Source organism: Cavia porcellus, unplaced genomic scaffold, assembly GCF_034190915.1.
Source record: "Cavia porcellus strain 051 isolate PalLab524CR breed Dunkin Hartley unplaced genomic scaffold, mCavPor4.1 scaffold_1, whole genome shotgun sequence".
In the NCBI taxonomy this organism is placed as follows: Eukaryota; Metazoa; Chordata; class Mammalia; order Rodentia; family Caviidae; genus Cavia; species Cavia porcellus.
In genome coordinates, this window is record NW_026947484.1 from 98,715,103 (window position 1) to 98,731,417 (window position 16,315).

Genomic DNA, 16,315 nt, shown 5'->3' on the forward strand with positions numbered 1-16,315 from the left:
GGCCAGTCTCCAAAAGATACTAAGGAAGAGGAAAATTGAGTTCCTGATGGCAATTTTGAGCTTTTTGACCAGTCCAAATACCTTTAGACTTCTTGTTGTATATGAAAAACTGCTCTTTATTTAATATTTAACTAAATATTCTATAACTTGAAGCCTTCTTGACTGACATATCTGCTACTGTTAAGGGCTTTCTGCTTGTAAATGAAATCTGCCTGGATTATTTATATGACTCTGAATGGTAGATGATTCCAAGTAAAAATCTCTGAGGTTCCATCCCTAACCAGGTCACTGGCCTTGGGATGGATGACCTGTTAAAGCTGTTGAACCAAGAGTGAGTTGTACCACTTTATTTCTTAAAGAAATTCCTGTAACCAATAATTTTTTTTTAAAATCCCATAAAATAGTCCAAAACTAGATCCTAATGTTGGAGTCCAAGTATCTTTCCCTTGCTTTTCATTATAAAGTTCCTTTTTGCCTTCATTTTCAAATAAAATAGCAGAATGTATTTAATTTTGAATGAATGCATTTTGGAATATTCAGAATATTCACCTTGTGCCTTGATTACTTTCTTGACCCTGAGACATAATAAGCAATGTCTATAATTTGAAGAAGGAGATGTTTATTTGGCTCACAATCTGTGAAAGTTTCAGTCTGTGGTCAGCTGGCTCCAAGATAGGCTGGCATGGCAGAGGAAAAAGAGCTGGTGCCCTGGGAAAGGGAAGGAGAGACAGAGGCAGAAAGAGAGAGAGAGAGAGAGAGAGAGAGAGAGAGAGACCCCCTTCCAGTGACCCACTTCTTCTGATTGGGTCCCACTTCTTGGTAGCAAGCTGTAAATCTCCGTAATCTAATTACCTTTGAAAAGCCCGTCTATGAGTACATGAGACCATGGGAGGACATCTAGATATAAACCATAACATCTTGGAAGACTAAAAATATTTATTTAATTGATGACCCTGCCCTAGCTCCAGACAACTTTAACTATTCCCTTTAGGAATTACCTTCAGGGGGCTAGAGGAGTGGCTGAATAGTAAAGCATTGACCAGCAGGTGCCAGGCCTTGGGTTTATCCCTAGCACTTCAGGAGATGGGGGAAATTATGTTCATAATTTGAATTGTAATTATAGGGAATGGCTGTAATATAATAGTGTTACCAAATATATTCTCTGAAGATTGGATTTGACTTAAGAAAATATCTAAAAAGCCGCTCAAAGTGAAATCTAAGAAGGTTATCACTCAAAAAGTAGATAATATAGGGTGTTTTCTTATTTCTTTTTTGCTAAAAACAAAAAATAAAAAAGGAAAGCTGCAGCAACCACAATTATGTATACAGAATAATTATATTTATGACTGACCTGAAAATGTTTATAGTCTTGATGGCATTTTTCAGAAAAGCATGTGTTTCTAAAGGTGACCCACATGCTCGGTCACATGTGTTAGCTAAACACATCAGTCTCATACAATTTCTTTGAATTAACCAGATGTTTCCTTTGGACCTTTCCCCTTCTGTTCTACCATAAGTTTCTTATTCTGAAACAGGTTCGGTGTTTAATGGATTCCAAGCTACTTTTACTGCATATCATTTTACAATAGTTGATCTTTTAAAAGTGAGAGTAGCAAGACAGGATAGGGCCACAGATAGGATAATAAGATTTTAAGTCAAACAGAATTTCATTTGAGTTCCAACCTCACTGCTTACTTTCTGTGTGACTTGAGTGGTTATTTAATCACTTAACTGATTTTTAAAAAAATCTGTGAAGTGAAGGCAAAAATAGTACCTGTGTTAGAGTTGTTATGAATATTAAATAGGATGATAAATATGAGGCTTGTGTATATATTTTGCACATACTAGGTAATCAACAAGATTATTTACAATACTACCATAATAGCCTGATAGCGAGATCTTTTAAATACTTAAAATATAAAGAATATTTACTGTTTGTAAACACTGATATCAAAAACTGCAATTCTAAAAATAATTCAGCTACTTATGAGATAATTGTAGTTCATTAACATAAACGGACTTGGATATTTATTTTGTTTGATGTAAAGAAAGCAATTTGGTCCTAGACAAACCAGTCCTGGGTTCAGTGTATGATTATAGATTAATCTCTTAGCCTAAGTCTCATTTTCCACAGTGTAATGTAGCCAGTGCCTATTATTCCAGGGAAATGTTCTAAAAAAATAGGTAAGAACTTAGTAATTACTTCTGTATTCCCTGTTAATGAAGAACAGAAAACTGAATGCACTTTTCTAAGAACCAGGAAATCACAATTAGCTTGGAGTTTACAAAAGATCTCCGGAAGTATTTGATTACTTGGAGATGAAAATATAAGGTAAATGACTATTGACTTAAATCATATTCTGCTGAGCTACTCCCCCAGATTTAAATCATATTCATAACATATTAGGTAAAAGTGATTAAATAAAAATTGAAAGTTAGGTCCCGGTTATATAACTCCTCTGAGTCTCTTACTTCATTTATGCAATAAATGGAATAGAAATGTATTTTCAATTATTCTATTTTTCTTGTTAATTTTAGCAAAATATAAAAGATGACATTCCTATTTGGTGTAAAAACACCTTCCCCTCATTAACTTAATTTTATTGTGTATGGAATAGAATAGAATACAGAAGCGCCAGACAAAGGAGCAAATAAAATAAAACCTTTCATTGGTTTTTGATTGGTTAGAGTTTACTATGTGTTTAAAGGTATGATTAAAAAAGACATTTTTTTCAGGGAAATCAGATATTCTAAAAAATATATTCTTAAGATTTCATATTTTTCTAGGAGATAAATATATCATGAATAATATATATTATACTCTGTAGGAAATAGTTTACTTAGAAGATTACATATATATATTAAAATTTTTTATTCCATAGAGAAGACTTCATTGTAGATCAGTGTTTTTCTTTCTTTCTTTTTTTTTTTTTTTCATTTTTATCGGTACTGGGGATTGAACTCACAACCGCCTGCTTGCAAGGGAGATGCTTATGCCGCTGAGCTAAAACCCCAGCCCAGATCAGTGTTTTTCAAGATGTTATCCAGAGTTAGTACTATTACTACCGGAGAGACTGTTAAAAATGCAAATTAGTGGGCCTTAAAATGCAAATGCAGGTAGATCTGGCATCTTATGCTTTAAGAAACTTTCTAGGAAATTATGATGCATGCTAGAAATTGAAAACGAGACTTAAGCAAGAAAGTTATTTCCTTTGTTCTGTGAGTTTACTCTTTCTCATATCAAGAGAAAGTATCTCCGTTCCCATTCTTGGAATCTTGACTGGGCTTATAAAATGCTTTGACTAACAGAATGTGGTGGAAGTAACATGCCTGTTTTAAACATTGATTTTAAAAGCCCTCTGCCTTTCCTCTCCTTTAGTATATCGACACCACTATGCACATGGTCCTCGAGCAGCCTAGTAAAAATAAAGGGTTAAGTATAGAACAACCCACATTCCCAGCCTAGGTCATGCAGACCAACCCACAGCCAACCCATTCATAAACAGGGAGGAGTCTAGCCAAGATCAGGAGAGCTTCCTAGGATTCCTACTGCTAATGCAAAGGTCCACCAAGAGCAGAACTTGCATGAGTGACCCATAGTTCCAAGAACAATTGCAAGTGCTTATTGTTTAAAGCCTCTGAGTTTTAGTGTCTTATTATTCAGAATATTGGATTACTTTGCCCTACCCCTTTGTATAGAATAAGTAGATGTTCCAGTATTTAAGAACCTTTACAACGATTACAGTCATAAAAGCCTAATAACACTTTAATAAGGGTAAGTCATCCCATTATATGCAAGGTGATAATATTTGTTATTATAAAAAATGTTAAGATCATTTTTAAAGATTATCAGTCTATACACAGAACTATTTCTTAATTATTAGTTCCATTTACAGATGAAGAATTTGAGAGTAATAGACATTGAATTATTCACTCCATGCCTCATAGTAAGTGCTGGAGTCAATATTGTAACCTATATCCTTTTGGTTCTTAAGTGCCTGTCTTTATGCAGTAGAAACTGAAAGGACTCTTGTATTTATGTATAGGAACCAAAGAAGTACAGCAACTTATCTAAAGTCATTTACAATATAAAGTTTCCAATCTTTATAATGCCAAATACTCACCTTTGTTTGCAAAAAACAGAGACCCTGAACAATAAACTCAGAGCCTTTTGGCATGGGTAGCAGAATTTTTATTTATAAAAGTACATTATAGGTGATTCTGCTGCACATGGATCATGAAGTATCCCAGAAAGCCTATGTCAAATTGATCATGGAGCGAGATCTCAAATCCTAGTCTTCTTACTCTCAAATAAAATTAATAGTGATTTTCAACCAAGTGAATCTCCTTTGGTGATGCAGTATGCACATGAGGTGGTATATAACAGAATTATAGAAAAGGACTTTTTTCAATCACTCCTTCATAATGTGACAAATCCTTTCCACAAAGTTTTCAAAGGACAACACTTGCTCTAGAAGACTAATGTTACTGGTAGGTTTATGGTACCTTTTCCAGCTCTCTGTTATGCAGGGGTTAAAAATCACAAAAACACTAAGAGTAGCAATAAAGACAGAGACATACTACCACACCGTGTTATACTGTCTGAATGTGTTTATCTGGTTCACTTTTATTCTCATTCAATAAAACCTAATAAATAAAGGTGTCAGTAAGTATGGGTCTCAGAAGTATGTTTTAACATAATAAGGATATATGATTAGCAATGTATTAGTCACTTTCCATTGATGAGACAAAATACCAAGCACCCATCATTTAAAGGAGAGGAGGCTTATTTTGGTTCATGGTTTCAAAGGATTCAGTCCATCGTTCCAAGGCAGAAACAGCATGCTGAAAGGGCAAAGTGAAGAAATCTGGTCATCTCATGAGGCTAGGAAGCAGAAGGAAAGGAGAAACCAGGGATAAGAACACATCCTTCCAGGTCACACACTCAGTGGCACTCTTCCAGCCAGGCCCCACTTCCTAACAAAATACTCAGGTATGTGATGAATCCAGTGAGGGGTATAGTTGTCCCATGATCCAGTCACTTTCCGTAAGCCTTGCCTCTGAACACATTAGAACTTGAGGGGATGTTCTAGATGTAAACTGTAAGGATGCCTTTATACAGCTTTAAATCATCATTCCCTGATATGAGCATTGAAGTCCAACCCCATACTCAGATGACACCAATCTCTTAATAAGGGCAGTATGTGAATCTTTATAAATTTGGATCAATTCAAAAGTTAGCATGGATTCAGGAAAGCTTTTTTCTTTTTCTTTCTTCTTTTTTTTTTTTTTTTTGTACTAAGGATCAAACTTATGACCTTGCACTTGCCAGGCAGATGCTTTGCCGCTAAGCTATATCCCCAGAACTCAGGAAAGGTTTTTACATTTTGAGCATAAATAATCAATCAAGCAGTCTCTTGTTTTTCTTTCTTTTTTCTTTGCTAGTGTATTTTAGATTCTTGTAGAACTGACCAATCAGTATGCCTATATGCAAATGTTATTCACCCACTGTCCTGATGCTTGAAACCTGCCTGTCTCCTTTCCTGGTATGAAACAGATACCTACTTCCCTGAATAGCTGCTAATTTTTTTTTCTCCAGTAAAGAGTTTACTTGCCAACTGGGTTTATGTTATATTTCTTCCACTTCTTTATCACTCTTATTCCTTCCCTACCCAAGATAAAGAAGATTGAAACCCTGGTTGGAATGTTTGTTCTTTGGATAACAAGCCTTTTGCCTGCTTTCCATATTCAGGTCTCTAAGAAGGAAATAGACCCAAAGCATAAATTACCTGTCCCACCCTGGGAAGACAGTGTAACACAAGTATCCAGAGGGCAACGCCCTGTACACTTTTAAAATCCTGTGGTTTCTATGAAGCAAAGCAACCAGAACAAGCCATAAAGTGCAGACAGATTTTTTTTTTTTTTTTTTTTTTTTTTTTTTTTTTTGTCTTTTTCCTTTTTATCGGTACCGGGGATCGAACTCACGACTGCCTGCTTGCAAGGCAGGTGCTTATGCCGCTGAGCTAAATCTCCAGCCCCATAAAGTGCAGACAGACAGTAAGATGCCCAAGACATCTACTTTAGGTTTTGGCTAAGTTCTTCCTGGAATCACGGGCACAGAGAAACATGGTCCAGGGCAGAAAGTTATGCCACTGTTATGGTTTGTGTCTAGCGGTCTCCCCAGACCGTCATGCAGTCACAGTACTTTTTCAGATGTGCCTGAATCTAGTGTGTACAATGCTGGGATTAAGGGTTTATGGTTAGTAAATCACTTCGCTGATAGCTTTGGCGTAGCTCTGGGTAGGATTAAGAGTGTATTGCTACAGCTGCTGTAGTATTCAGGTAGCTTGCACACAGTACAAGGGACATAAGGAGTCTTGTCTCCCCCTCTCTGGTTGCTTTGCTACTTCTGGCCACCATGAACTGGCTCTCTCTTGTTGTTTTGCTGTCTTTCACCACCATGAAAAGTTGCCCCTCTGCCATGTGCCACCCTGCCTTGGAGCCAGTCAATTATGAGTGAAAACCTTTACAAACTGTGAGCTTAGAAACCTTTCCTCCCTTAACTTGTGGGGGCTGGGCATTTTGTCTCAGCAATGAGAAAAATAACTAATACAGCCACCTTTTTTTTTTTTTTTGACCTTTAGTTTTCTGTGTTGTCTGTTGCTGCTGTAACAAATTGCTACACATTTAGTGACAATACAACAGCCCAAAATTTTAAAGTTCAGAATCCAAAGTGGGTCTTACTAGGCTAACATCTTGCTGAGAGCTCTGTAGAAGAATCTTTCTCCTTGTCTTTCCAGCTTCTGATGAGGACTGATAACTCTTGGCCAACGTCAGGTTTCCATTTTCACAGTCAGAAATGGGAGGGGAGGAGTTTTGAATCTTTGTTACATCGAGTCACTCAGACATTGGTTCTCCAGCCTTCTCCTGCACTTATAAAGACTTTTTTCTTTTTAACCTTTAGTCCACCCAAATATCCAGAATAATCTTTCCATCTCAAGGTCATTTGATTAGCAACCTTGATTCTGTCTGAAATCTTAATTCCTTTTTGTCATATTGTATACAAGGGATGGTCAAAAGATATAATGAATGTTTAAATTTCTGAAAACATTATAGTAAAAGACATATTGCCAAAAAAAAAAAAAAAGGTGCAAAAGAGTATTTTCAGAGGGATGAATGGCAAGGTATCTCTTATTGCAAACTGAAAAATTTAAACTTTTTATTCTTTTGACTTTTTGAGACAGAATCTTGCTATGTAGTTCAGGCTGGCCTTGAACTCATGATTCTCCTGCTTCAGCCTCTCAAATTGTGGACTTACAGGTGTGAGGCACTACACCCAGATGTATTTTTGTTGATCATGCCTCATGCTTATATATTTTGGGGATTCAGATGTGAACATTTTTGGGTGGAATACAACTCTATCTGCCACATCTATATAGCAAGTCACATAGTTAGTGGGTATCTATAAAGACATCTCTTCCTTAAAATTCTTGAAGAGAAAATATTAGTAAAAATATGCCAGTATCTGCCAGGTGTGGTGGTGCGTGCCTATAATCCCAACACTCGGGAACCTGAGGCAGGAGGATCACTGCAAGTTCCAGACCAACCAGAACTACAAAGAGCACTCAAGGCCAGCCTGAACTGCATAGTGAAAACCTGTTTCAGAAAGAAAGAAAGAAAGAAAGAAAAAAAGAAAGAAAGAAAGAAAGAAAGAAAGAAAGAAAAGAAAGAAAGAAAGAAAGAAAGAAAGAAAGAAAGAAAGAAAAGAAAGAAGAAAGAAAAAGAAAAGGAGCCAGTATATCTATCTTTAGGGAAACCATGTAATATGTCAAAAATTTTGAGATTGAGGAGGGAAGTGCTATTCAATAGCTTGTATGAACATATTTTTTAAGAAAGCATATATGGCTCTTGTTCATGTTCTCTTTTCACCTGGAAACATTATACCTACATGAATAAGGAAAGCATTTATGAAATTCCCCCTAAAAAGGAATGGGCATCAACTCCAATGAAATGGGTACAGATATAATTAGAAGAAGCAGAATGAAGAATAGCTTAAAAGCAGGGGTTTTTCTTTTTGTATTTTTATAATAATGTAATAATTCTCAGACTTAAACCTTTATCCATTTCCTCCAGCTCCAATCTTGGATCTCATCTATGCTGTTGATTTAGCAGCCAAGTAAGTAATTTAAATGCTAGACTTATTCTGCATGCTAAATTCTGTTTACGGAATCAAAGGGTTTTCAAATGGAAGTACTTATCTGGAATTTGGAGATGAGATCTATCCAAGTGCAGAGAAAATCTTAAGTCTGAGAAATAATTAAATTACAACACAGTGTTTATTGAGCTCAAAATCAGTTGGTTGAAAAAATTAAATGTCTCCCTGTTTTTATCTTTCCTGTTCATTTTTGAAAGAAAAATTACTTTATTGATTTTGAAAATATAACACTTGCTCATTATAATGAGTTCAAGTCATGCAGAAAAGTAAAAAGAGTAAAAAAACAATCACTCCAAATCCATTTTTACCATCATTAACATATAATGTATGCTCTTTTTATAAACAAGTATTGAAGTAAGTAGAAGCCAATTGAAGCTGAAATGAATTTGAATCAATTCCTAAACTTCAAATAAATGTTGTATTCAGAACAGGAAATATTATTTCTTGATAGACACCTCTAACATTAAGACAAGATTGCTAAAATTTAAAATCATTTGGATCCACATGATTCAATTGTGGATTACTTAAACTATTTCTTTGGTCTGAAAGATGAATATAAGATTTATCCTTTTCCATTCTTTTACCTCTTGACTGTGTTACTTGTAATATTATCAATATATTGCCAAAGATTATACTTTTATGTTGTTTCTTACTTTTTAGGTACATTTAAAATTCATTCAACAGTCACAAGATTTTTCATGTATCCTTTTTTTAAAAATTTTTCAGTCATGGCTAGAGGCTGAATTTTATTCTCAAGTACATAACATTTGTTTTTGTCTTAATTTGGTTTGATTTTAATGAAGAAGAATGCATGGATGTGTATTCTCCAGACTTTTTGCATGATTGAAGACATCTGTCTGTTGTACTATTGAAGTTGTATAACTTATATAAATGAATACTTCGTATATTTTAGAGGTTTGCAATTTTGGATTTTATTTTCCTTCAGTACATCTTATTTTTGGTGACCTCCATTACTGTGGAATAATATGAGATCAATCAAGGGTCTATATCAGAGTGATTGATAAAATTACTTTGGAATATGTGTTGCTATTCAGTCTGCAGATTAAACTTTCAATTCACGTCAGAGAAAAAATTATTTAAATATATTTTTCATACATTGCTGTATTTCTGTGTATTATCTACCTTGGAGACATTGCTGTATTACACAGTGTTTGTCAGCTCACCAGTTCCCTGAACTTTTTGGTTGTGTAATCTCTTCTTTTTTCCCTTGCATTTACTCTGATTATCTCAGACATTTCTTGAATGTGAAGTTTATCATCAGCTCTCTAATGATGCTACATCCTGTCCATTCTTATCCCCTGGGGTTTTTAATCCCTCCATTTTTCCAGATGTTGTTTGTTCTGTTTTTGTTTTGGTAGTGCTGGAGATGGAACCCACATCTCTCCCTGTTCTTCAGTGTCTTAACTCACCTGTGAACTTTTTGTTTTACTAAATTTAAAAGCAAAGCCCTTGCAGAGAAATTAACTTTGTTATAGTACTGTTTTAGCATGTCTTTTCTAAGATTGGTTCAAAGGTTTTTTTCCCCCAACATTCTTTCTCCTTTCCAATTTGTTTGCTTAGTTGTCCTGTTATTTTTTTGATCTTGCTTATGCTTGAGGATCTGCTGAGACCTAAATTTATTTTCTTGAAAAAACAAAAGCAACATTTTGACACACTGTCATCTTAACTAGGACCATTTTGATTCCCCCCTGTAGAGTCTGAGGATTGGTAATTAGGTGTTTTAACTGTATTTTCCTGGATCATGAAGGTAAAGTGGGAGAAAAACAAATATGTAAACTGTGAACATTGGGACTTTGCTACTACTTTGCCCAAAAGTTTTTTTTTTTTTTTTTTTAAATCAATGCACCTACTTGGACAGTGGTATTATAGCTCACTTTCATTGAGGATATACTTGGAACTAGAGTGGATCTTTCAGTTCTGAGTGTAGACCTCACTTCCCTTAAAGAGACAACCACATGGTTCTTTACTTTCTTTGTTCTGCTCCTTTCTGTTTGGTGACCATTTCTACTACACTTCAGTCAGAAGGAAGATAGTGAAGCACCTACTCTTGGTGGTATCTTTCCTATATATAATAGTTAATTTCATGTGTCAACTTGACTAGATCACAGAGTGCCCAGATATTGGCTGAACATTAGTTCTCTGTGTCTCTGTGAGAATGTTTATCAATGAGATTAGCATCTAAATCAATAGAGCAGCCAGGCATGGTGGCACAGGCTTGCAATCCTAATATTCTGAGGCAGGAGGATTGCAAATTCAAGCCCAGTCTGGGCAATTTAGTGACTTGAGACACTGTCCAAATTAAAAAATAAAAAAAGGGTTGGGAGTATAACTCAGTGCAAGGGCTCTGGATTCAACCCCTTTGTAACACACACACACACACACACACACACACACACACACACACTGAAAAGCAAACCAAACAAAAAGAAGAGAAAAGAAAATGGAATCAATTGGTTGATTAAAGCAAATTACTCTCCCCACGGAGTGAGAATCAGCCAATCCACTAAAGTCTGAGTTGTACAAGTGAAGGAAATTTCACTCTGCCTGTTCAGGATAGAACATTGGTCTTCTCCTGTCTTTGGACTGGGACTGTTGGTTCTCAGGCTTTTTTTTGGATTTGGCTTTCTTGTGTACTTAGTCATGGATGGCAGATCATGGTACATCTCAGCCTCCATAGTGCTTAAACCAATTCCTAAAAAACCCAACCCAAACCAAAACAAACAACAAACCCAAAGAAATAATATATTCTCTGAGAAACACTATAACATTATTGAAAGAGACCCGCTAGTCTTTGATTCCTTAGCTCTCTTGGTACCTGAGGAGACAGAGTGGCATCTCTCCAGGTAACATTGCCTCTGACCTGACAGGTGAGGCTGTCTAAGCTGAGCTTTAACTGGGGATCCACTTTGCTTTCACTCTGAGTTGTTACCACCTTAGCCTCTTAAAATTATAAATGCAGTGTTAATGTCTCCCACAACTCTGAACCTAGTATCCTTATCTTGAGTTCCCCTTTCTCCTTCAGCACACAATTGGGCCAGAGATACTGATTCAGAAACACCAGCAGTAAGGCTCAGACTGGAACTGTTTGAGTTGAAGGTTGAGAACATTGGGAAATTCATCACGCCATCTCTAGATTCCTCTTTGTTTATTGGAATTCTTTTTCGTAACCTTGATCTGTGTATCTTTTCTTGTATGTGTAATTTTTGGGTCATTTTTGTATGTAAACTCCAGTTCATTTTGAAAAACTAACTTACCATAGTATTTTTGAATCAGCAACACACAGTATAAAATCCCAAAGATGCAAATGTATATATAATGAAAAGTGGTATTTGTCTACCACTCACATAGATCTTTTCCTTTGCAGTAATGAATATTACCAATTTTTAGTGAAAGGTCAAAAAATATTTTTGAGAGATTCTCTCTCTCTCTCTCTCTCTCTCTCTCTCTCACACACACACACACACACACACACACACACACACACGCTGTTGTATAATTGTTTCACATGTCTTCGTCATTCACAAGCCTAAAAGAAACAGCACATGAAATCAGGCTGTTTAGCAATGATTGCTCCAGGGGAACAAAGGTAGAAGGCCAAAAAGTAAACAAACCACAATGGCTGTTTTTATTTTTGATATTTTACTCAACATGGATTGTTTTTACATTATTTTTGATTCTTATAATCTTGCATTAAACTATTATTTATCTTAATTGCTGTGTTTGGGAGATTTTAAAATTTTAAATAACTGCCTTATTGGGATATAATTCAAATAGCATAGAATTCATCTACTGAAATTGTATAATTGAATGGATTTTAATACGTTCTGAGAATGTTCAACTACCAGAATCTTAGAATATTTTAATCACCCAATAAAAATACACATTAGCAATCGTGCCTCCCTTCTCTTACTTCAGCCCCTGGCCTACATAAGCCATTTTTCTGCTGCTTTTGATACGTCCAAGATGAAAGCAAATTCGCACAAAATTTTCCTCATGAACATAAGTAAGGCTCTCCATAGCAGTCAAACATAGTCCCCTACGGTTTTGCATTTGCCCATCCTTTACCCTAGACTGAAAGAAGGAACGTTATTCTCCTGGCTTCACATCAGCACAGCATTTCTCTCCAGGGAAATTGTCTTAGGAAAGTTCTCTGCTCTTTCCATACTCTGAGCTGTTTTTACAGCCTTGATCCAGCTGAAACATCCACTCATCCTCAAATTGGCTCTGTAGGTAGTGAGGATGTAGAGTATGTCTGCATTTTGAAGTCTGGATTCTAGAATAAACTAGTTGGTTTAGTTACAAGTGATTCATTTAGTTGAAAGTGATCTATTCAAGTTCTCTGCTCATTTTAAAATCAGATTATTTGATTTTCTGTTGTAGGAATTCGATATATATTCTAAATATTGACTTTTTATCTGATACATAGTTTTCAAATATTTTCTCTCATCCTGTAGGATACTTTTTCACTCTGCTAATTTTATTCTTTGATGCGTTGTGTTTTTTAAGTTTGATATAGGGATTTGTAAAATATGTTTTACAAATTTCACATGCAATATTTATTTGGAACTTTACATATGTCTTGGTGGAAATCAATTTTAAATCCTATAATGTTTAGCTGATTGCTTACTGACAGACACTTAAGATTTTTCTGTATTTTAGGGGCTGGGGATTTAGCTCAGCGGCATAAGCACCTGCCTTGCAAGCAGGTGGTTGTGAGTTCGATCCCCGGTACTGATAAAAATAAAAAAGACAAAAACAACAACAAAAAAAGATTTTTCCATATTTTGCTGTTATAAACAATTCCATAATTCCTTCTATATGTTTCATTTTTCATTTGTATAAGAATATTTGTAGGAAAAATGCCTAGAAATGGAATTGTTGGACAAAATGATTTATACTTTTAACATTGTGATAGCATATTTAAATTTACACTTCTACCAAAAATTATGAGAATGCTTGTTTTCTAGCATATGAGATAATGAAATAAAATAGATGATCAAGAAATAACAACATGAGTAGTCATATTTCCTGATGAGTAAAAAAATTTGATTGTCATTATAATTTCATTTCTTTTATTAAAAAGAGTAAAATATTTTCTTAGTTTAAAGATCATTTGGTTTTCCTTTTTTGTGAAGTGTCTGCATGCTTTTCAAAATATCTGATTCTTTACTTTTAAAAAATTAAATGATAGGAATTCTTTATACATTAATATAAAGGTCGGATATGGTGGTGCATGTCTATAATCTCAGTACTCAGGAAGCTGAGGCAGGAGAACTGCTGCAAGCTAGAGGCCAGTTTAGGCTACAAACTGATTGTAGAGCCAGCCTGGAGTGCATATTGAAACCCTGTCTTAAAAAGACAATCAATCAATAAATAGAGCTCAATTGATTGTTTGTAATATTACTAGTAAATAAATGTTTTTCCTGAATTTGCTTCTTTCTGAGATGGTTTATGCTATTTATTGTTTGTAGAAAATTTGAGTGTATATAGTTAATTTACATATTTTTATGTTTCTGTTTTTAAAAGTCGTACTTTTTCCACTCTGAGATCATTCATGGCTTTCCTTTTTTCACATTTTTGATGCATTTGGAATTTACTTGATTAGGAAATATTCAACATAGATCCACAGTTGTGTTCACTGGTTCTTTTTTTCTTTTTTGGTACCAGGGATCGAACTCAAAACCTCGTGCTTGCCAGGCAGGCACTTACACCACTGAGCTAAATTCCCAGAGTTCACTAGTTTTTATTGCCATGCTATTGCTGAGTAAAAATAATCTTTTTCTTTTTTTCTTTTTAATGCTTTATCATTTATTCTATTTATATATGTATTTGGGTTTATTAATCTTTCACTGATGCATGTGTATGAATTATGTATGTTTACACATGTATACATACATATGCATATTCAGAGACCCAAATTCTATACATTTAAAAAATTTTTATTAGGGTATAATTGATAAGTAGAAATCATGTGTGCTTAAAATATATAACTCAGTGCTTTGATACATAAATAGTGAAATCACTGCAGCCAAGTTCACCACCACCTTATACAGTTACTGTTACTGACTGACTGATTGATTGATTGATTGATGGGAACACTTAAGATCTACTGTTTCAATGAATTCTAGATACACAAATATTTATAACTTTGTGTATATTTATAATATTTATAAATATTATACACAAATATTTATATGTATATATATATATATTTAAAATACTAAACTCATTTACCTTGCATAACTGACACTTTCTACCTTTGGCCAATATTGTCTCATTTCTCACCCCATCCCACCCAACCCTACCCTACCCTATTCAATATTCTTTCATTCTCCTTTTTTCTATTCTATTCTCCCTTTTCTTTACTTTTCCCTTATTTTTGTTATATAAAAATGAGATCATGTAGACTCTGTCTTTCTGTCTAGTATATTTTACTTACATCCTCCAGATTTATTCATGTTGTCATAATGGCATGCTTTCTTTCCTTTTTAGGCTGAATAATATTTTATTACTTTCTTGTATGTATCAACTGATAAGCATATCAACTCATCATCCAACCATTTTCTACACACATGAGAATTTTGGGAGATATTCCAGATTTAAATCATAATATTCCTTTACTGACTGCCCAAAGACTCATATCCATTTTCTTATGTAAAATGCATTTAGTCCATCTTTAGGAATCACCAGTCTCAACAGTTCCAGAATTGCTGAAAAGTCCAACTTCAAATTCCCTTCTGAGACATGAGGGGAAACTCTTAACTGTGAGCCCTTGTAAAAACCAAAAAAGAAGCAAAATATGTCCAACATACAATGGCATATGCAAACATTTTCATTCTAGAAAGGAGAAATAGAGCAATATAAGGAAATCAGGCCAAAGCAGTATGGAAACAGAAGGGTGAACATTAAATTCTGTAGTTCCATGTTCAGCAACTGGAAAAAGTGTTGTGAGATGTGAGCTCCAAACAAACTGGGTGGCCTTGCCCCTAAAGACTTGCTGGTTGCAGTCTTCCTGGCCTCTCCTTTAGACTGAGTTGGCTTACTATTGTGGCTTTCCTCAGCAGATGTTCCACATCCTGGCTTCACAGCTTCACCACAGCCTTCTCAGAGGCACAATGCATGCCTTTTCAGGCCTTTTTCTGAAATCTGAGTAGAAACTTTCATGACCCTGTAACTCTTTCATCCTACAAGTCATAAAACTTCCAGGTCAAGCAGTAGCCAGACCTTCCTGGATCATGCTTACAGAGGCCTCTGAGTGCTTGAATAGCTAAATTCTGAATAGGCAGGATAACCTGGTACTCTCTGCTTAGATGAAAGCCTTATGGTTTTGAATTCTCCAGCCTGTGGAAGGCAGAGGCTTGTTGATTCATGATATGCCCCCTGGCTATTTTTCCTCTTGTCCCAATGCAAAATACTTGACTGCTTGTTAATGCTTATCTTTTCAGCAACCATACTTTCCTTGGCTCCAACTTTGTAGATGTTTTCTTTCTCGGAAAAAGGAAAATGTTTTAAATGACTTTTTGGCTCCTAATATTAACTGTAAACTTGGCTGTAAAATTGCCCATGCCACAGTTTGATTTTTGGGCAGTCTTGAAATTTCCTCTGCCTGATTAATTGATCCATTGTCCTTAATCTCTGTGTCACACAAAGTCTTAGGATACTGGCCAAATATAGGCAAATTTTTTGAAAATTCTGACACACATAGTCTCCTGATTAACTGCCAGTGTAGTCATTCTTTTCAACTGAAACTTTCTGAACCTAGTTTTACTGTCAGCACTTCTATTCACATGCTGGTCTTTTGAGCTTTGATAATCTTCCATAAATCTCAGATTACATCATTCTAAACCAGCATCTCTAAATCCTTCCAAACTCTTTCTGAAAACCTCTTCCAAAGGATTCTAATCACATGGCTAGATACAGTTGTTGTAGTCAGGGGTTGTACAGAGGGCAATTAGAATAAAGACACAGAATTTATAATATTATTTATGATGGTCACCCAGAGTTTACACAAGAAAGTGCAGGAAATCTATCCACAGCACTAAAGACATAGAATATTCAGCCAAGGGCCTGAATCCCAAG